We start from the raw sequence: 23662 nt of genomic DNA, 5'->3' as shown, positions 1-23662 counted from the left end.
CCATGCTCCCCCTCCCGAGTAGGAAGCTGTTGAGAAAAGACATTCACACAGACTCGGACTGAAACAGCGCCAAACAACCACAGGACTCAATCGGGTGAGAAGCAATTCCAGCATACATGTGGGCGACAGGCAGACACTCACATGCTCACCTTTCCAAAATCCCTGGGGGGAGGGTCATTCAAGTAAAGGGGGCAGCGATGATGACACATGTATTCATGGAGGGGTCTAATATTTAAGCTTTTATAGCTTGTTGGATTTTTTTCTTACATTTTTGTGGTTTATAAACCTAGGAGACCAGACTTCTCATTAGAAAAATCCTTATTTGGATCTCACCCATTACCTAAAGATATAGAGGAGGGAAAAAGCAGAAAATGAACAGGGAAAGAAGAATATTTTTTGAATCCACATACTTCCTAAGGCATAAGGAATGGATTACACATTTGAAGAGCAGCCGCTGAGAGCAGAATGTTCACTTGTCAATGACGGGAGATCCCTCCGAGGAGTTTGCAAACTAAAGGGGGTGGGGCTCAGAAGACACATACAGACATAGAGGACTTAGAACATCGGTGATGGTGATATGCGTCTGTCCCTTTAATAGTGGGTACTGACCAGACGGTGTCTTATTTCCCATGTAAATTTTGCAGGTAAGGCTATATAACACCAGTACCTAATAATTAGGATATGTTAACACTGTGCTAGGCTTTGCATTCACATTACCTCATAGAATTTTCAAAGTACCTCTATGAGAAAAATCGCAATTTTCGGATGAGAAGACAGGTAAAGGGCACTGAAGCAATAAAGTCAAAATCTGAACCTAGGCAATCTGACCCAAGAGCCCATTTATCGTTTCATCTATTTTCACATTATGCATTCCTTTCATGTACCTTTCAGACGTTATACCATGCTCATGGTAGATATTAAATCAATGCCTACTGAATTAATTAGCATGAGAGCAGAGAGGCATGAACTCACATGTAAATGACATAAACATGTGAATGTTGATCATCATTCAAGTTACCTAGAGGACAAATATCCTGGCATGATGCAAAAGGATTCCTGTCTTACAAGTGTCAGGTTAAATATAATTGGGGTAAGTAATAAGGTATTGCATACATAATGTTACCACAATGTATTCACAATTCACTCATCTATGTTTTCATTTATTCAAATATGTCTTAAATGCCTAGTCTGTGCCAGTCACTCTTCTAAATAATGCAAGCTGTAAAAGAACAAGGCGCCTAAAGAGTTCACCGCTGTGGAGTGGAGGGGACGGTATGGATACTTCAAAGGAGAAGCACTAATAAAGACGCACAAGTCACCCCCTGGATGGTGAGAAGATGGTAAGCTGAATCCACGCACTGTGAAGTAAGGGCTATGGTGAGAGCCCCCAGACTGAGAATTCTAGGCTCTGGAATCCCCCAAAGCCCTCAGTCACTGCAGCAAAGTCTTGTGCTCCACTCCCTTCTCTGTGCAACCCCCAAAAGGCTGAATGAACCAAGAATGAGAAGGGATATGAGATATGACCTTTCCCCCCCCCTCATTCCCTTTTCATGTAATCATCCTGCTGATATAAATATAGAGGAAAACAGAAGGGTGAGATAGCCCTGTCCAGGGAAGTTCTTCCTATGGAAACTGGAGTCCATTTTAATGAATTTAGAGCTCTCTGTGTATCCTGAAGACCCATGAAGTTAAGTAGACTGTTAAGTGTGTGGTGTTTACTTTGTTGTTGTTAGTCTTCTTGCTTACTTGTTTACCTGTCTAATTATTGGTTGGTCTGAACTGTTTCAGCTTAGGTAGAGGGTACACAATGAGTTAGACCTCTGGGAATGACATGGGTTCAAAGTCAGAAGGCTGACTCACAAATCATTCAACAGTGCACAAACATCATTTGACTTCCTTTCATTTACAATGACATGCTGAGATGGTAAGTGTGCCATTTTTTTTTCATCCTTGAAAACATCTTAATTAACTGCCCCTGACACCATACCTGGCAATTTACAGAGGAATAAAACATGCATCAAGACTACATGACATAAAGAAAAGCTGCCTTCGTTGAGGCGTCCTGGGGACTCAGGAGCAGACGTGGATCTTCAGGTGGGAATCGAGGAGCCCCATTGGAGGACAAAGACTGCCGAAGAGGATCGATGACATAAGACTTGACAAGTGAATGACAACTGAAAGGTCCAGGTGGCATTATTGTTTACCCTGTTCAGGAGTGGAGAGAGGCCCAAAGGCAACGAACTTCACCTCAAGCTCACTGGCAGGCAGAACAGGGAAGCAGACAGGAAAGACACAATTGAATCTCAGGACCCACACAACCTCAGTTAAGGTAAAACATAAGGATATCAGAGTCCTGATGAGGACACTGAGAATTTGGTTTTGATAAGGTGTGAATGAAGTTTCTGCCTGCGCTACTTTCATTGCCTTCATATAGGAATTAACATCTTTCTTTCTTTATACTAAGTTGAAAACACAGAAAAAGGCCAAAGAGGAGAGGGTTCCCTGGGGTTAGAGAAAAAACCTCAGCCTAGAGAGCAGGTTAGGATTTTCAAAATGTACAGGGTGTCCATTCTGTGCAGTCCTCAAAATCAGGCCTACCAGGAGGGCTTTAAAGGGACAGATCTATCCGGTGTCTTAAGTACCACTATTCACATCATATACCTCTAAACTCCCCACATGAACCCCCTGGTATCTATGATGTGGCTCTAATCTATAGTAAAAGTCATGGCGGACTCACCCTGTGCCCTCCACCCCCACCCGACTCAGCCTCCAAAGGCAATGGATCAAAGGGCTCTGCTCTACAGCATTATGGGAACACGGGACAGGTCAAGGAGACACAGTTTTGAATAATTACAGAACAACATGAACAAGTACATTTAACTCATACGGACAATGGCTAAAAGAATGGAGTAGATTTGAAGTGAAGAAGACAAAACATCATGAGAGGTCTCCTACAGAATGTGACCTGCCTCCAACCACCCCTCTCTCTCCTGGACTCCACCACTTCTCATGATTAACAGAGGCAACTGGGCAAACTTTCTTTACCTCTGATGAAATATCCCTGCAAAGACTCTGTCCTTTGTGCAACTGTTCCTTAAGCAGCCTACCACCCAAATGGAAAACAGAATTAGTCCTCTCCTGGTTTTCATCTTTAATTGCTGATTGATTTCTAAACGCCCTGCTGCTGTATTGTATTTGCCCTCCAATTAACTACCTTTGATTACAGCTGTTTCGGGCCCAGAGGTAGTGTCCCCTTCCCTGCTGACAAACGAGTCCATCAGTTATGACTTTTAATAGACACAATGCGCCGTATGGGACGCGGTCGTGGAGAAACAGTTAAAATAATCGTGGGGAGAGGGAAGAAGGTGGAAGGCTGTGTCCCACACCTGAAAGCTGTACTCACAAGGCCTTTCCGCTTCCCTTCAACGCGATGGCAAAAGTGGGCAGAAGAAGAAGCAGACCTTCCACAGTTCACCTACCGGGGCGTGGATCTCCAGCAACTGCTTGGCATGTCTTTGGAGCAGCTGATGCGGCTGGGCAGTGCCCTGTGGCGGCGGTGGCTGCTGCTGAACCCGGGCCTGCGAGGGAAGCAGCACCAGCTGCTGAAGGACCTGCGCGAGGCCAAGCAGGGGGCGCCGCCCACGGAGAAGCCACGGGTGGGGAAGACACACCTGCGAGACCTGATCATCCTGCCCGAGGTGGGGGGAGCACGGTGGGCGCGTACACTGGCAAGACCTTCCACCGGGTGGAAATCAAGCCTGAGATGATGAGCCACTACCTGGGTGAGTTCCCCATCACCTACAAGCCAGTGGAGCACGGCAGGCCTGGCATTGGAGCACCCACTCCTTCTGCAATAAAAAGTACACTTACCTTAGTAAAAAAAAAAAAAAAAAAAAAAAGGAGGGGGTGGGGCTTTCAGCCAGGCCAGTGTGGCTCAATGGTTGTGTCGACCTATGAACCTGGAGGTCATGGGTTCAATTCCTGGTCAGGGCACATGCTCGGGTTGTGTGCTCAATCCTCAGTGTGGGGCATGCAGGAGGCAGTTGATCAATGATTCTCTCTCATCACCGATGCTTCTCTCTCTCTTTCCCTCTCCCTCCCTCTCTGTAATCAGTAAGAATACTTTTTTTTTAATGCCTTTTGGAGAGGATATGACTTATACAAATGAAAAAGAAACCATCACACCTGTGCCCTGTTAGAGATCAACTAGTCCAGCCACATCCTCACAGCTCACACTCTTACTGCAGCACGTGGGGGCAGCCAGCAAGGCCCCGGAGTCAGTGCAGAGTGAGGAGGCCAACGCTGAGGAGGCCAGATGAGGTCCTTACAGTAGAGACACACAAAAGCAGCCACCACCCTAACCAGTTTGGCTCAGTGGACAGAGCGTCCGCCTGCGGACTCAAGGTCCCAGGTTCGATTCCAGTCAAGGGCATGTACCTTGGTTGCGGGCACATCCCCAATAGCGGGTGTGCAGGAGGCAGCTGATCGATGTTTCTCTCTCATCGATGTTTCTAACTCTCTATCCCTCTCCCTTCCTCTCTGTAAAAAAATCAATAAAATTATTAAAAAAAAAAAAAAAGCGGCCACCATTCTCCCCTCCCTGAGCCCACGGCCTGCCTCTGCCCCATGCACTTGGGGATAGTTCCATTCTATAACCTTACCACTCTCAAGAAACAGTTGTGAAAGAGGATGCTGAGGTTACAGGGTCACGAGCCCGCTAATGACACGTAATGGGCTAGAGGGTGCCCTAGACACCAAGTCTTCAGTGGCATGGTCCCTATACTTCCGGACAACACGTGCCATGGAAGAAGCAGGCCTCAGCTCCCAAAATGGTTTGATTCCTGGTTCCATCTCTCTGTGATGTGGGTAAATAATCTCACCTGGTTAGGGCTTAGTGTCTTTATTCTCAGGAAAATGGGGGGCGGGGGGGAGATCTTCATAGGATCATTGTGAGAATTCATTCTGATTAAAGTAATAAAAGTGAATTTAAGCTGTAAAGCAATCTAGTTGATAAAAATCTAGTCACCGTGTGTCAGGCAAGCTACTTTACATACGTTGCTTTTAATCGCTTCCTGTATAAGGTGGTATGATTGCAAGTATTTAACTGGCAAGGGATCTGGGGGGATGGTCACATTTCCATCTTTCTGTAAGCATGAACTCGGATTTATATGTCTCACAGGTTATCTCCCACGTTCTGAACATGCTAAGAATGAGTTCCGTGCCCTCCACGGTTCAGATGGAAACTGGTTTTCCGAAATACTGAACACTCAGTGGCTATTTTCCCTTTCTACCGCTGTCAGTTAGGCCCCAGGAGGCAACGCATTATGAACCATGGCCATGCCTCAAGCCGTTAAAAAAAAAAAGACACACAAAAGAAAAACAGAGAAAATAACACAAAGACCTTCTTTCAGACTTAAATTATGTTTTCTTTTCTATTGATCCGGTGATTTGTGTTTTGAACTGAGTGAAAGGAAAATTGGTTTTGCTGTCTCCCCTTCATCTTTATCTTCCCCCTGTTCCCTGCTCCCCTCCATCCCTACTGCCCTGGTTCTGGTCCGGGTCCTCATTATAGCTTCATGAGGCTCCTGTGCCAACTCCTGACTGGTCCTCCTGGGCCACCTGCCATAGGACACCAGAGTGGCATCTGTACAAAGCAGGCAAACAAAACAAGCCCAGTTGAGATTTTGTTACTCCTAGTCTCAAAAAAAAAAAAAAAAAAAAAAGCTCCCCATTGATCCAAAAATAATGTTTCAAACCATGAGTAGGGCATTTGAGACCTTCTATGATTTTTGGACCTCTTCTCTTCTCTCTCTGGTGGTCTATTCTAATCTCAGGGTTTTATTTATTTAAAAAAATATTTGTATTGATTTCAGAGAGGAAGGGAGAGGAGGCAATGGATAGAAACATCAATGATGAATGAGAGAAAGTCATCAATTGGATGCCTCCTGCACGCCCCAGACTGAGGATCAAACCCACAACCAGGGCATATGCCCTGATTGAGAATCGAACCGTGACCTCCTGTTTCATAGGTCAATGCTCAACCACTGAGCCACACTGGCCAGGCTCTGATGTCATGGTTTTAAATGCCAACTATGTGCTGATGGCTTCCCAGTGTAAACCTCCTGCCTGGACATCTCCCTTAAGTTCCAACCTCTTTTAAATTCATCTACCCACTTGACATATCCACTTGGAGATCTCATAATCATCTCATAGTGCAAAAGATAACTCCTTATCTTTTCAACAAACTTGTGTGCCCACAATATGCCCATCCCAGATCTGGGCAACTTGGCCCGGAGCCTTTGATTACCCTTGGTTCCTCTATTTCTCTAACGCTCTGTATCAAATGCATCAGCAAATCTTCCTGGCCCTTCCTTCTATAAGTATCTGGAATTTGGCCCTGGCTATCATGCCCATTGAAAACATCTTTGTCAGCATCATCAGTGGCTTGGATGACTGCAGCTACCTCCTAGCTGGTCCCCTGCTGCCACACCTGTCCCCACATAGCAGCCTGAGGAATCCTTTTCAAACCCATGTCACCTCTCTGCCCAAGACCATCTTATTTCTCTCATGGTGGCAGTCCTGGAGGCCTGACATGATATAGACTGCTGTCACCTCTGACCTCCAACCTTGCCCCACCCAATGTACCTTTGCCACGCTGACTTTTGGATGCCCATGAGTATCCCAGGTTCACTTGTGTCCTACAGTCTTACACAACCCATTCCCTCTGCCTGGAATTAATTCCTTAGACAAATGTGTTAATCATCCCATCAGCTCTTTCAAGTCACTCTAATGTCACCTTCCAGAAATTTACCCTAAAATGGTATTGCCCCTTCCTCTGTATCTCATTCTACTATTTTCCTCTTTTTTTTTAGTAATAAGTCATCAGCATTTATTATTTTTTGCATTCTGCATAATTTATTTGTTATATTTAGTTCCTGCATCTCTTCATTAGAATGTTAAGATCCATAAGGGCAAGTGTATTTACCTGTTTCATTCGCTGACATACCTTAAGCAATGACTAGCCATAGTAACCACTGACTAAACATTTGTTAAATGGATGCATGAATGAAGGAGTGAATAAATGAATGAATTAGGATCCATTCTGTTTTAGCAATCTTATCTTCCACTACTTCCTTTTGCTTAGGATAAAGCTAGAATAAACTGTTATTCTTATCACAAAGGGACACACTGTACTTTTGATTATACTAGTCAACCTCCCAACATCAGCTCCAGACAAATACAATTTATATTTTTAGATTCAACTCAACTATAATTCCTTCCCTCCTTCCCACTCTTCTTTCCTTCCCTCCTTTTTTCCTTCCTTCATTTCTCCCTCCCTCCTTTGCTGCCTCCATGCCTCCTCCCTCCATCTCTTCCTTCTTTCCCATGTTAGCATATTTTATGCAGTGTTTACTATGTCAGCTACGGTAGATTTGAAAAATCAGTCATAGCCCCACCTTCAGTAGATTGTCGTCTACTGAAGATTTCCCCAATGCCTCTGCATAAGTAAATCACCCTAATGTTGCACTTTGGGGGTGGCAGCTTGCGGGGGGCAAGAGTGAAAGAACACATAGGCCTAAGGGTCATAAGAAACAGCATACACAGGCCAGCGCCACCGCTTAGCAATGCGCTTACTCAGAGCACTCAACCTTGGACACTTCTGTTTCTTCTTCAATGAGGGTAATAATTCCTGCCTCAAAGTGTTATTTGATAATTAAACAAAAGAACAATTAATAAGAATATGCAACATGTTATATACTACCTATAATAATAAATAAAATAAATGATAATTAAAGAGTATGCAAATGCCTGTTTAGCATATACTTGGCATTCAAACATTAAGTCCCTTTCCCTTTTCCTCCAAAGCCCAGCAGATACTCAATCCTTTATTGGGACCCTTATTTTACTTTGCCTCACAGTTTAATTACTTGTCTGTGTCCCATGAGATGTTGAGTTCCTTGAGACCAACACAGTATATGGATTCACATGCTGTAGATTTCAATTCCTGAGAGATAAGGAATACATCTTTCCTTTCCGTATTCCCCTCATTTGTCCTCGCACTTCTATTGCCCTTCCATACTCCTCTGTCTTTTCAAACTCCTTTTCTCCCCCATGTCTTTATTTTTCATTTCACCCTTCTTAATACATTATTTCCCTCTTATTCTTAACATGTTCCCCACACTTCCCCCGACCCTACCCCCTTCCCTGCCCCCACGGCCTCACTCCCCTCCTCTTGTTCCCTAGGTTACGGCACAATCTTCCCTTCCCTCTCCTCTTGATCATCACTCTCTGTCAGGCTCCTGTCCTCTCAGGCCAGGCGGAGGAAGGTTTATTGATCTCCTGGTAATGCCCGAGTGCCTCTGAAGGTTAAGGTCAACAAGAGTAAAGCATCCTGCTGAACCACAAAACCTAGACTCGACTTCAGTAGGAGCGGGTATCAATTATTCAGAGCTGTCAGATCACAGGGCACTCACCATCTGGTGATACTGAGTAGGAAAATATGGGATGATTACAGGGAAGGTTAGTGTGGGGAAGGCCAGTAAAACGAGGCTGGTGTCTCAACCCAGAGAACCCACCCTGGCTGCCAGGAGGTAGGCAATAAAGGTAAGAGTTGGCCACTTGCCGTGGGGAAACGATGCCCAGTAGACTCCCATAATGAAGAGATGCCAGTAAAGAAGCTATTAAGGCCCACACGGTCTCCTGGGCCTTGAATCTATTTCTTTTTTCCCGTAACCCCATGCATAGCTGGCCTTAATTTCTCTACTTGCTAAATAATTAGGCACCTGAGGTTTATGAATCCTACATAAATCAAAATAAACTTGGGTAATGGGGGGTTTGTTTGTCACTTCTGTGATGCCCAGGCTCACTTTGCTGATGTTTGAGAGGCTCCTGGGCCATCTCAACAATAAAAGGGTGGAGTACTTACATTAAAAATGCACAGCAAACAAAAAGCTGTGAATGAGGAGTCTGGAGGAGGTCTCATCAAGCTTACTCCTCCCAAAGAAACATGTGCCTTAGAGTAAATGACATATCAAAGTAGATATCACTCATGGGCCATCCCAACTCACCTCCAATGCCTTTGCAAGGCAGTTTCCCTGCTGGACAAACCTCTTCCCCCACCTTCCACTGGTTCATCCTCAGTCACTGTCAGGACTGTCCTTAGATGTCACTTCCTCTGGGATGCCCTTCAGTCTGGCTCAGAACCCCCCCCCCCCGCCCAGATGATTCCAGTTCCTCTTGTATTATAAAACCAGTGAATTCATGACACTGTGTGGTCACTCCGCTGGAAGCAGTATAAGACAGAGCAGGGAGAGCACAAACTCAGAATCCGCTTTGTTTGACTCCTGACTCCATCGCCCTCTCTCTCAGTACCCCCATTGTCTAATCTGTAAATAAGAGAATAAAAGCAATAGTATCTACTTCAAAGTTTCACTTTGATGATCATAATGGGAATTACTTACAAAAGGCCTTGGGTAGAGTGAGCACCGTGTAAGTGTAGCCACCATTATTATTTTGCCTATAGAAGCTTTGGCAGGGAAGACACCATCACTATGTTATTTATTATGTATTTTCTGACTAATCCAGAGTCTAGAAGACTCTAGTAAGTACTTGCTGAATCAGGGTTGCTTTCAAACCAGAACGAGAGCCCTGGCAGCCATCTGCACTGTGCCTCTGGTTTGGATCCAGGAAAAATCTGCCATGAGTCGCTTGTGTTTCTGTCCATCTTAAAAGCAGAGGACCTGCCCATCTTTTCACAGATATTTGTAGAATAAATAACCTTAGAAGAATGAGGTAGTGTCTCCCTCCTGAGCAGAAGATATATTTCCTCTTATGCCCACATAATAAGGATAGCATCTCCCTTACATGGTTCTCGGTAACACTCTCCTTGATGACTCTTATCACATAGTTACTAACTCTTGGACTGTTATCAACAGCCTAGCCACTTAGTCTGTCACTTAGAAAACTGTGAGCTATGGAAACAAATCACAAAGCTACTAATCAAACCGCCGGGGTCACTCACGGATGCCCACAGCAAGGGTCTGCTCTTTCATGAGACCAACTGCAATCAAGTTGCACCAGCTTTATGGATGCCAGTGATGTCTGGACCCATCGCTGCACTAGACATGGCAACGCATCCTAGACTGGGCACATGGGAATGGGCTCTGTTTCCAATGCGAGGGCTACCACGTGACTCCTGCAGGGAGCTGGCCGATGCCACCCTGCATGGTGCATCTGCACTGCCACTCCTGGGAGACTGACTGTATCTGGCATTTGACTGCCCCCCACTTCAGAGCTACTGACGCTGCCTTACTACAGGGCACACTTTCTCAGCGGGCAGTGTGGCTAGTCCGGGATAGTCTGTTAATTCCAGCCACCGTGCCTCTGGCCCTTGAAACTAACCTGGGTTTTGTGTTTTCTGGAGCTTTCTAGAGCCTCTGCCGTCCAAACGCTGCACCTTTTATCATGAAAGCAATTCAACAAAGGACTGACAGTTAGGGTACTGGATGGGCCTGTATGCTCCCTATCAGCCGCAGGCATCTGAAACTATTGACTGTTGGAAGAGCCTCCAAAACATGGAATAAGAAAGATTTCCTCTGCCTCCTCCCAGGACACACAGCTTAATACAGCGGTTCTCAACCAGTGGGTCGCGACCCCTTTGGCGGTCGAACGACCCTTTCACAGGGGTCGCCTAAGACCATCTGCATATCAGATATTTACATTACAATTCATAACAGTAGCAACATTACAGTTATGAAGTAGCAACGAAAATAATTTTATGGTTGGGTCACAACATGAGGAACTGTATTTAAAGGGCCAGAAGGTTGAGAACCCCTGTATAGGTCACTTTGGTACTTGAAATGTGGCTGGTCCAAGAAAGAGATCATCTCTTTTCACCTACTTCCTGGATAATGAACAGGACAAAATAAATGGGCCGGGGGCGGGGGTGGGGAGTATTCTACAAGCCTGTCCTGAAAAGCCAAGGATTCGCCCTAACGTTTCCTGGGCATGATGGTCTCTTTCCCCTGACGACTATGCCAGGCCAGCCGGGTTGGTTCACCCTCTGGGGAGCAGTCTGTCTGAATGGGACCCAGAGGATTCAACCTTAATTCCTGTTTAGCCTCCTGGATTCCTCGTTGGTCTGACACGGTCACAGAGCCAAAGGTAACGACCATGTAGTTGAGTTGACTCTTGTCACAAACCCTCTGCAGTGGGAACATAAGGCATCTCTGTGCTATAAAAATGGCCTTAACCCTCTTGCACCTGACTCTTCTGCATTAAATTACACACAAAAAAATAGATACAAACAAGAGATAATTGGAAAAGGTAAAGTTATAGCTACGGGATATGACACACCAATTCTGTAGTTGGAGAGCAAACCTCAGACCCTGGGGACCTCAGACCCTGGGAATTCAAGGAGGAAGGGGTATGAGTCGTCTTTGTCTTTTAGACCTGACTGTGGAGCCGTCTTCATGAGGGGAATGACCTAGCGTGGCTCTCCCCGATTGCTGCAAACACCTTAATTTAACCAACCGCTGGGTCTGCTATCCCACTCCTGGTGGCTCTGACCACAATTTGATCATAACTCTGCCTGTCTTTACAGAAACGTTGATCAGGACCTGTAGCAGGAGATGGCCCAGCTCCCGCCACTCTCTGCCAAAATCCTCAACTGCCTGCCCCAGTCTTCCCATAGTCACACAAACTGAGAGAGCATGGATAGAGCATCTACCTGGGCCAGACACATCACCCTCTTGGAACTTGAAGGACAGTTTGATTTATTTATTATTTTTTAAAGATATTTTTATTGATTTCAGAGAGGGAGGGAGAGGAAGAGAGAGATAGAAACATCATTGATCGGCTGCCTCCTGCATGCCCCACACTGGGGATCCAGCCCACAACCTGGGTATGTGCTCTGGCCAGGCATCGAACCGTGACCACTTGGTTCATAGGTTGATGCTCAATCACTGAGCCACACAGGCTAAGCAACAGTTTGATTTAAAGTAGTTCCTGTCACTTGCTGGGCCAGGAGTACGAAGTCCTCTGTTCTGACCCAGAAGCATAGTGTCTGCTGCTAGTAGCATCCCTGAGACTTGGCAGACCACCTTGTCAGCACGACTGTCAGGTAAAATCTCAGACCCTCCACAGTTCTTGACTAGGGCACCGAGATGTTTCCATGGGTAGGAGCTCCTGTCTCTCTCCCAAAAGGTGCCCGCCCCCCCTGCTATGCTGATCATAAAGCTCACAGAGCGCCCACAGGGAGTGACAAGCACCCTCCATAGTGGGACAAAAGCAGCATCGACAGGCTGGGTGCCTCTCAATGCCCACCTTCCCCTACTGTGCTGAGACCCACCGAGTTGCTGGGTTTGGGGAATAACAAATGTCACATTACAGAATGCAATTCTGCTCATCAACTTTCACTGAAATTTAATGCGCCACCTTCAAAGCTCATCTGTTTCAGATACAGAAAACTAAGCGGGTGAAAGGAGCGAGTACTGTATGTGCATATGCGCGCCTGTGTGTGTATTTTGCTGAGATCAAAGTCATTGGCTTCAGGTTGACATCACAGAACAAATACATGTGTGTCTTTCCTAATGTGATTTTCTCACTGATGAATAGAACTGTACAGACGTTCTTGAAGTCAGCACTAAATGGTGACTTCAGGTTCAATACCTGCACTTCGGCTTACCTGGGTGGTAGTCTTTGTGGCCTGGGTATCTCCTCACTCCACCTGGCGTGGTAATTACTTCCACCACCCAGCAGCCTCCGGGACTTCATAGCAGAGCACCGAGTGTGAGCAACCCCCTTCCCTGCCCTCTGCCACTCTCCCCGGGGCGCTGAGTCACCCAGGAGTAATCTCCCGGCGCCTTTTCCTTCTGTGTCTGTAAAGGCGGCTAAATTAGGTCGAATGTGTGGGATTAAGTCCACCTCATAAAATTTGCTTTGAGAAAATCTCAGATCCATTAATGCTTCATAAAAATTTTATAAGGTTTCTGCTAAAGGAAGGAAAACAAACAGAGGTGGTGCTGGCATCGAGGCGCTTTTTAAATCAAACATTCTCTCTCTAATGCATTCTTTTTACGGCACCAATCAGAAAAGCAATCAAGCATGAAGCCTTCGCTTCCTTGGCTTTCACTCCTCAAGCAAAGTGTCCAGGAACTTTAAACATTCCCCATGAAGCCATGGGGGAAATACACCCCCACACACACACACACACGCATATACACACATCCCTCGAAGCAATCTCTACTCCAAAAAAGTCTGTATTAATATTAAAACTCCACACCCTCCACTTGGAGATTAGGAACATGGGATAAGATGATAAATTAAACTTCCCTCTTCCTAGATGTCCCGGGGTGGGAGAGGGACGCATAGGAAGAACAGATGTTTAAAACTAGTGGGATGATAATTAAAATAGTCTTACATGTATTACCTTTACTGGTACTTGTAATGCGTGCCCAGAAAACAAAAATAAAATTAATTGTATCCAAAACTTTGAAGTCCACTTAATAAATCTCTTATTTACGAAAGTTTGTGGGAAATGTTACGGTAGTAATTTTATGAGAGTACAATAAATGTTATACCCCCAAAAAATGACTATAGGCAGTAAAAGAAAGAAAATGATGGCTCATTCCACTTTTGCATATAAATGTGAAATCATAAAGAAAATACTATTTAATGATATATCATGATTATATAGGTGCATACACAAAATACAGGATAAAGATTAAATTTAACTTTTTTAATCTAACAAGAAACACACCCGAAACTAAATCCAATGTCATGTTTACTAGTCAAACTCTGGGTGCAATCTCTCAATTTGGGAACAAGACGAGGATGTCTATGTGTTGGGAAGTTTTGAAGGTCTGATTATGAATCCAGTTTTCTATTCATCAAAATCCTAGCAGTTCATACATTTTTAAGAAGCACATTTCTTTCACTCATGTTTGATACGAGATAAAATATAGGTTTTCAAATTTTTATTTATTGATTTTGGAGAGAGAGACACACACACACTGATTTGTTATTCCCCTTATCTATGAAATTATTGGTTGATTCCTGTATATGTCCTGACCAGGGATCGAACCCACAACCTTGATGCATCAGAATAAAGCTCCAACCAACTGAGCTCCCCATTATTGGAATTATTAGAATTTCGTTTTTAATAATACTCTTGTCTTGATATGGCTGTTTGAAATTGTGTCTTTTTATTCCATTCTGTTTATTTGAAATGTATGGGGTTGTTTTTGTTTTTTTTCACTTTTCTTGAATTCCCTTCCCAAATACGTCCTGTCTTATTAAATTTTTTAAATAACCAGCTTTGAAAATAAAATAAAGCAAAATTTAAAATAGAATGAATGGTAGTAAGCACTGGGGCTTAGGGTCCAGGATGCATGAGCGCTGTGATGCTGCAGGAAGCTGTTTCTCAACCATTTAGCACAAGTGACATCAGCAGGAAGGGGAGCCGGGCCGCTCCGCAGCTCAGCAGCCCAGCGCCCTGGGTCCAGAGAGGGGCAGCCTGGAGCAGGGCTGCAGCTGAACTTCCAGGGGGACAAAGGGGCCCCTAGAATGAGGCTGCTGGGGAACTGGCTTCCAGGGATGAACAGAAACTGTAACCCTCCCTGCCCTTCTTCCTCCAAAGCCAGGGACTGCGGAAACTTGCTTTCTCATAAGAAAAAAGCGACTAGAATCCAGAAGCAATCAGATCGCTGCCAAACAATGGTAAGGGGTTCCCTCTTAGCTTTCATATATATTATAATTTCCTGGTCCTCAAAACAGCCCTGTGACGTGAGGCAACTGTAATAACTGGGAAAGAAAACAAGATTTGGCCGAAACCGGTTTGGCTCAGTGGATAGAGCGTCAGCCTGCGGACTGAAGGGTCCTGGGTTCTATTCCGGTCAAGGGCATGTACCTGGGTTGCGGGCACATCCCCAGTGGGGGGTGTGCAGGAGGCGGCTGATCGATGTTTCTCTCTCATCGATGTTTCTAACTCTCTAACTCTCTCCCTTCCTCTCTGTAAAAAATCAATAAAATATATTAAAAAAAAAAAAAAAAAAACAAGATTCACACTAAAACAAAAACTGGGGCCCTGGCCAGTTTGGCTCAGTGGATAGAGTGTCGGCCTACAGACTCAAGGGTCCCAGGTTCAATTCCGGTCAAGGGCATGTACCTTGGTTGCGGGCATATCCCCAGTGGGGAGTGTGCAGGAGGCAGCTGATCGATGTTTCTCTCTCATCGATGTTTCTAACTCTCTATCCCTCTCCCTTCCTCTCAGTAAAAAATCAATAAAATATATTTAAAAATAAATAAATAAATAAATGAATAAAAACTGGGCTTGGAATCCAAGCACGGGCCCCGAGCCGCTTATAGGGCCTCAGGCTACTCCCAACCTCAGCGACCACCTATGGAAACCAGGGTGATAGGCTCTCCTTCACTTTAAGTGAAATATTAAGTGAAATGACCGGCAGGCCGCAAAGCAGACGGCGCAGCGTAGGCGCGTGAGGAAGAGAAGTGTGACCAGACATCCTTCTGGACAGTTCGGGAAGCTGATTAATGGCAGAGGCAGAGCCTTGGATTCACTCTCTCGGCCAATTCCAAGCCCCAGGCGCTGTTAATTACGGGACGCGGCTTCCAGCGCTTTCTGGCTGATATTGCCCCGCACAGAGGAGGCTAGCCTTGGAGGAAAGGGGCAAAGTGGGGAGGACGCGCGCCCCTGCCGGGTCTCCATCAGTTAGGGCGAGGCACCCAGCTAGGGAAGAAATGCAAATGGAAGAGACTGGGGAGGAAGCTAACAAATGTGATGAGAGAACACTGTCCCTGAGCTGGAAGGAAGGTTCTGTGCGGGTCCAACCCATCTGGAGAGGAATAGTAAGGGGAACCTGTGTTCAGCAAGTAGCCCAAAGGCTAGGACACTTCTCAAGGTTTCCTCGGGCCTAAGAGCCTCCCTGTTTTACAAAAGTGCAAAGCTGGCCGGAGCCCCAGAGTCATGATAAAGTGCCCTCAACTGTCTAGGGAAGCCTGCTGTCACCTCTGCGGAGAAGAAATCACTTCAAGCATCAAGCCCTCGTCTTTTCCAGCTCCCTCTACTCCCAAAAGTCTTGTCACTGCAGATGGCTCTTACCTTATGTCTATTTTTTAAAATATATTTTAATTGATTTCAGAGAGGAAGGGAGAAGGAGAGAAGGACAGAAACATCAATGATGAGAGAGAATCATCAATTGGCCACTTCTTGAACATCCCCTACTGAGGATCCAGCCCGAAACCAGGGCATGTGCCCTTGACTGGAATCGAGCCTGGGACCCTTCAGTCTGCAGGCTGATGCTCTATCCACTGAGCCAAACCAGCCAGGGCTCATCCTGTGTCTAATGGCTAGAGACTTTCCAATGCCCGAGGTCGCTATGCCCGCTCACATGTGGGGGCCCTGTCTTCTTGTTGCCAATCAGATAGGGAAGTGGAAGGGAACCACGGTGCAGAGCAGAAGTGACATCAGCCTGTGGGATTCCCCACCCTCTCCGCCTGCCTCGCACCAGGTCTCCACAGCGCAGGCTAATGCAGGTCTGCGGCCTCTGCGGCAACGCCCGTTCGAAAGGAAATCGATGGTAGACTCCCTGACTCCAGGGGTCAGACAACCCAGAGACATCGCTGCCCGCCTGGCCCTGGGCCTCCACCAGCCGCGTCGGAAAGGAGCGCCTCCGCTCAGCCTCGGCCCCCACGGGTTTTGTAAATAATTCAGCGAGACAAGGAGGGAGCTATCTTAAGAACAGGCTGCCTGGCCCCAGCATCCTTAGACGTCACCGGGTGCCCCTCTGGTCATTTTCTGATGTGATTTTGGAAAGCTGAAGCCTGGGCTTTATATTTAAGAGAGGAATGTTTTGGTGTCAGTGAGCTAGGGTAGGATGTGTCCCTGGTGTGACACTTGTGCAAAATGACACTGTCATTATGTCACAGTGCAGCATTGGAGGGGAGGGGAGGAGCAGGGGGGAGGGGCACATTTCTTCCAGCTTTCCTTTTTTTAAATATATTTTTATTGATTTCAGAGAGAGAGAGAGAGAGAGAGAGAGAGAGAGAGAGAGAGAGAGAAACATCTAAGATGAGAATCATGGATTGGCTGCCTCCTGCACTCCCCACATTGGGGATTAAGCCTGCAACCCAGACTTGTGCCCTGACCGGGGATCGAACCCTGACCTCTTGGTTCATAGGTTGACACTCATCCACTGAAGTAAGCTGGCTGGGCCTTCCAGCTTTTCTTGACAGAACATACTCGATATAGGATTCCCAACTGCTGAGCACATTTTCTGAAACGTATTTTTCCTTTTATCATTTATATGCTTTTTGAGTTTTTACCTTTCTTTAAAGGTATTATCACTGCCTTTGGTTTGTAATTTGCCTCTCTGCTCATGTACATTTCCCCCTTATATTTAAAAATAAATTGGACACATTCGATGAGGCACATTTTCTACCTAATATATTTCCAAGAGAAAGGGAAGCTGAAAAGTTGCCATCCTGGCACTTTCAGGATCCCAGCCCCGAACCGTGGGTAGGAAACTGGGGACAAAGATCAGAGAGCCAATCAACCTGCGGGGAAAAGTTCAAACTCATTACTGTTCAAAGAAATGCAACTTAACACAGCGGCATGGCGTGCCGGCCTAGCAAACTAGCAAACCTAAACAAAATTATAGCAGTCAGCATCGATTGGGGCGGAGGCGGGCAGAGAAACGAGCAGGTGGATATTCTCCCGCTGGGAGTGCGCAGGGCTCCTGAGGGCATTTTGACAGCAGGGATCAGCACACACTGGCTGCTTGCCTGTTCTCCCCACCGTCCCACCTGGAAGAAGTTGCCCTAAGGAAACAATCGTGGCTGTGAATAGACTTATCAACAAAGATGCGCATTTGAATGACATTTCCAACAGTAGAACAAGGGGATATAGCTTAACCACCCAACCCCAGAGGCTCAGTAAATCAATGGTGATCTATCTATAAAAGAGAATATTGTGGAGCCACAAAATTTAATTTATAACCCATGTAATGGCATGGAAAAAGATATATACGTCACATCAAGATATTATAATGTATATATTTGATAGTATAGTTTCCCGTCTGACAAAAGAATTGTGTACTATAGAGATTCATTTTTGTAGATGGAAAATATAATTAGATGCGTAACTATATAAGATGCAGAAAGCATATATCTACACCACTATGTAAACAACGATGAGCATTTTGGATGGGGAATTACAGATGGCTTTAAATGAGTGTGTTTTTTGTTCTTATCAGTGTTTCCTAAAACTTTCCACAACAAACACATAATGATTTTCTTTCCTAAGAAAACGTAATGTGTTCTATAAAGGTTGATTGAGCAGAAACTCTATGCCAGACACGACTGTAGCCGGGAGAAGTCGCTTCAATCAGGCACACAGGCCCTGGGGAGGCGCTGATGGACAGGGAAGAACCTGCCAGACCCTGGTCCAGCACTGGGAGCCCTGAGTAAGCCACTGTTGGCCCGATGATGGCCCAGTGAGTGTGGAAGCATAGCGGGCACCTCCCTGCAGAGGTTGGGCTTCTGCACACATCCAGGTGAAGGCGTGGCCAGCAGCTGGGTGCTCTTAAGCTGTAGCAGCTGTGCCCCTTCTTCTGGGGCCTGGGTTGCAGCACAGCAGGCTGGTCCTGCACCCTGCCCTTCCCACAGGCCCATGGAGGCTCCTTCTTGGCGGCTGAGAGAAGTCCCAGGTGCTATGGGCAATGCCTGTGACTCCTTCCCTGAGCCCAGACCTCTGATTTGCAAACTCCCTCCAGTACCAGAAGGTATCCATCCTTTCAGACAGGACCAGGAAGGCGGTCCTATCGTCACTCACAGTTCTGTCAGCATCTCACCCTAGGGCAGTGTTGGGAAGTGCTGGTGTATCCCTCTGATGGGACTTATTTCATTACAAATCATTTAATAAAAAAAGACAGCTCTCCGACCAGCGAGAGGACCTGATATTACCAGAGACAGTAACTGCTTGGTAAGGCAGCAAGGACCGGGGGCCCTTCCCCAGCTCTGAGTGGCTTGGCTACAGGTCTGCATTCTCTTTTTGGCAGACCATTTCTTTCTCCTCCTCTCTTTTCTCACCTTTGATCTCTTTATATTTTCTCCTCTCGGTTTATTAAACTCTTTTTAGCCTACCAACAATTTTTCTTTCCTACTTTGTTATCCTCTTTCTTTTTCATCAGAAAGTGAATTGCTACTCTCCAGAAGCCGGAGTGCCTGAGGCCGTTCTGTCTTTTGTCCAGCTCTGAGCCTCAGCCAGACATATGCTGCCCTGGCCAAGAATACCGCTGAAAACTGACCACAGAAAGCCATAAATCAAATAAAATTACCTTCCTAGTACAAGCTCCTTCCTTTGGAGTAGGTGGTAAGGACTGTCTACTTTTCCAGAGAATTTAACATAATTTTAATACTATATCTCACTTTATTTCATGCCTGCTAGGTAGAATGAGTGGTTTGCAAAGGCCTGTTCTTAGTACTGCACACATACACACACACACACACACACACACACACACACACACACACACGCACACACACACCATCTTGCATACCATATTCCACCCCACCCTTGTAACCAGGAAAATGGATCCCAAATTTTATTCCCAAGGTAGATTGTGAAATATCTTATAAATATAGCAGGAGCCCTGGCCACCATGGCTCAGTTGGTTGAGCATCGCCTCATGCACCTAAAGGTCACCAGTTCAATTCCCAGTCAGGGCACATGCCCAGGTTGCAGGCTCGATCCCCAGTCAGATATGTACAGGAGGCAGGAGGCAGCCACTCAATATTTCTCTCACACACGGATCTCTCTTTCTTTCTCTCTCTCTCTCTCTCTCTCTCTCTCTCTCTCTCTCTCTCCTCTTCCCTTCCTCTCTCTCTAAAAATCAATAAAAACATATTTTTAAAATATCAGGATTACAGGATATATTTTCCCTCTACTTCTTTTAAAACTTAGCATCTCCTTTTCCACATTCATGCAACATCAAATAAATATTGCCATAACCCCAGACCGTTCAGTCTATTTCTGATGCCTAATCACTAACCAGTAGCTGGCTTCTCTGCCCCACATCCTTCCTTGCCAGCAGCTGTAGGGAACTAACTGCATGGTTCTGCCAGGAGCCATGATTTTCCAACATTGGCAAAACTGACCCTAAAACACAAGTTGGTGTGTTACTCCTGTTCTTAAACCCATATGTAATCTCACCAGCAGGAACACAACAACATAATAACTCTAACTGGCCTTGCTTCTCTGTCGTCTGGGAATTGGTAGCAAAGGCAGCAGGAGAGAACAGAAGTGGCCTGGCCACCACTCAGAGCTCCACACCTGGGAACCACGTTTGCCTAAAGTAGAACTTGGAGTGAGAATTCTTGTAGGAGAGTAATGAGTTCCCTCTTTTTTTAATGAGAATTAATTGAGTTTTCTTCTTTTGTGTGTTGTTTTTGCCAAGGTTTATGTTGCAAAAATGCAGCCACACTTTCTAGAATGCACTTAATACACTTTCGAGAATGTACCTGAATCTAACCTAGGACCACCGTGTATGAGCACTGGCAGCTGGTGGAGATGTTTCATAGATTCCGAGACCTGTTTGCCTTCACACAGGGAGAATCTGGGGTCACTGAGGAGAGCTGAGAGAGAGAGTGATGCGAAAATGCCTATAACTTCTTCTGCATTGATAAACAGAATATTTATAGTATATTGATTTACATATATGTACACGCAGAGGCCTATTACAAGTAAGTTTATCTTGTAGTAAGTATAGAGAACAATACAGAACTCCTGCCCTCCAGGATCCTAGATCCTGGTAGTAGAGAACATATACAAATATTCAAAATACAGGGATGGGGTAGCAAAGAACATATACAAATATTCAAAAAACAGCAGGTTGACCATTGGTCCTATGGAAAGTAATACAATAATTAATAAATAACAATACAAGAATAAACTCTGTTTCCTGTACTCACAACTGTAAACCTACTTTTGCCAATCCCTATATAAGTTTGAACCACATAGTAAATACCATTCTAAGTTATGTTCAGATTCAGCGTTGAGGGTGCTCAGAGGAGAATGCGGTCACTCTCAGTAGGGAGCAAAGTAGAGAATCAGGAACATGTACACAGGGACAGGGGTATTTGGTCTGGTCCTCACAGGTGTACAGGATTTGGGGGTGGTGGGGAGACACCCCTGAAGAAGGGATCTACAGTAAGAACACAGATGCAAGAACCGAGGCTGACAAAGAAGAACATGTTACCAGACTTATTAGGAGTAAGAATGGGCGTTGCTTCCTTGTTGAGAACTTTCGAAGGTCATATATTATCCACTAACACAAATAGCACCTCGTATCCAAGGAAGGCAGAAGTGACGTTATTGTGACTTGGGTTGGAGTCCTGCCTGTTGGTAGGTGACAATGAAGGAGGGGAGTGGTGGATGGAAGCTGGACCTTCTGAGTCAGGACTGTCCCCGTCTATAGAGCCCAGACAACTCTCTTCCAAGACCCTACCTTGTCTCTGTGGAGCGCTCCTTATTCCATGGCCAGGTTAACAGGGTGGGGAGGGAGCATTCACTTCAGAGAAGGCCATCGAGTGAGAGGCAGTAACAGTGTCTCCAAACCAGCTTTTCATGGGCTCTTACTTATTATTTAATTTGGCTGCAGTGCATGGAATTAGGCTAATGGCTGTTAAGTGGCTAAGGCACAAACATGGCCCATCTGCCGAGAAGGCTCCAGGCAATGGTCTGTTTCCAAGATTAAGAAAAAGATGAGTGAGACATACTGTTAGACTGAGAGCCTCCTCAAATGCCTTTATGGTCACCCCTGGATCTTATTCCTTTCCATGGTAGTGATGTTCTATGAAGAGCTCAAAATCAGGGCCTAGCTGCTGGCCATCACCAAAGTGAAAACGAGGCTCTCCTAACCTAAGCTATAGGATATGATGGAAGAAAGAAATCTGGCAGCAGCAAGACAATTCAGTTCATTAATGAAAAAGAACAATTCTGGAACAGCTGCAATGTTCAGAGTACCGTGGAGAACACAGGACAGGATTCTGACTTCCAGGCATGTCTCATCTTAGAAGGATAAAGGGGAAGTAAAACATGGACGAGGAGTTCCAATAAGTGGCCAACTCTGCCACCATCTCTAAGAGAATGGGAAGGAAGAAGAGGAAGCAAGTCAGGGAAGATTAGAAGAGAATTTGCAGACGGGGATTTTTTTTTTTTTTTGAGTTGGGCTTTGAAGAGAAATAGTAGCTTATATTTCCGGACCACTTACCCTATGACAAAGCATCTATACACAACATCTAATTTAACCTCACAATATGCTAAATGCTCATAAGGGCGGTGACATTACTTACCCCACCAAACAGAATAGTAAACACAGCTCATGGGAGGGTTCTCATTGGCCAAGCAGATTCAGGACACAACCAGATTCTGTGTCCTTTCCTTAAAGCTTATGAAGGACCTAAATATGCAAAGAAGAGGATGAGGTGAAAGGGGAGTGAGGGGGCTCTTCAGACAGAGGGTATTGTATGAATGAAGCAAATGAGAGAAAACAGAGTCTATCTGGTGAAGGTGAGCTGTCTGGTCTGGCTGAAGCAGGAGTGAAGAGACAGGGGCCATATGATGGAAAGAAAAGTGAAGCCAGGGTGCTGAATGCCCAGAAAACCAGGCGAGGGCACTGAGATGCCATCTAGTTGGCAACGATTTGTGTGCAGAAGAGGAAGAAGGAAGGTGCTCTGGACCACCCTGCAGGAGCATTCTCCTGGGATGGCTGATGCAAAAGCTAGATGGCAATGTGATGGATTTAGAGAAAAAATGACCAAACAGGAGGCCGCTGGAGCAACCAAGACATGTGCCGCTGAAAGCAAGTTTGGAAAGGGACCGGCATCTTGATCCCATCACCTGTGGAATGTAATATGGACAGGAAGGTGTGACAAAGTCGACCCATCCACCAGAGCTAGCTAAATATTCTCTGACTATGGCCAAGCACTATGCCTGCAGCCAGGACAGGGTGGTGAACAAAACCAACAGGGCAGCAATCTCTCAAGGATTTTACACTCTAGTGAGGAAAACAGCACCAGAATTAATACAAATAGTAAATAATAGTAAGTGTGCAAAACCTGGAAGAGAGAAAGATGAGTATATATATATATATATATATAAAAGTCTCAACAGGATGGAAAAATAGTGGTACAGGGCGTGAAAAGGAACAAGAAGTGCTCCTTATTAAAAAGACCTGCAAGACGGACTGCGCTAGTCCTCAGCGGATCTGGGTCTGCAACTCAAATCAGGTTGGGAAGGGACTTGAGCCTCATACAGGACTCTTTTCCTGATTCAAAAGAATGGACCTCAGACCATGAGAATGCGGGTCTAGGAACAGTATTCAGGGTAGACCAAGTAGGGCAGGGGAGGGCAAAGCTGATCAGTCCTCCAATCCCACTGGGACCTTCTTCTTGAGCAAACATCTTAGACTGAGATTGCTTTCCATCTCAGTAAACAGTTAAGGACAAAGGAAATGGGTGCTGGATCTGAGTCTAAGACAATGTGTTATTCTAGACTCTGAGGATCCAGCAGTGCGGAAAACAGAACCACTGCCCTCATGCCACGTAGGTTCTATTGGGGGATGATGGGCAATAGCCAGGCAAGCAA

At 45.6% G+C, this 23662-nt stretch overlaps 1 protein-coding gene and 1 pseudogene across 4 annotated transcripts in view; one reads left to right on the top strand and one right to left on the bottom strand.

The window, feature by feature from the left end:
• The window catches only part of NTM (neurotrimin), an 858055-nt gene that overhangs the window by 311820 nt on the left and 522573 nt on the right, over positions 1-23662 (bottom strand). The window lies entirely within an intron of this gene.
• On the top strand, positions 3303-4319 carry LOC132222161 (small ribosomal subunit protein uS19-like; annotated as a pseudogene).

Source organism: Myotis daubentonii, chromosome 19 (assembly GCF_963259705.1).
Source record: "Myotis daubentonii chromosome 19, mMyoDau2.1, whole genome shotgun sequence".
Taxonomy (NCBI): domain Eukaryota; kingdom Metazoa; phylum Chordata; class Mammalia; order Chiroptera; family Vespertilionidae; genus Myotis; species Myotis daubentonii.
The sequence above is the reverse complement of the archived record's forward strand: the minus strand, read 5'-3'. Positions and strand labels throughout refer to the sequence as shown.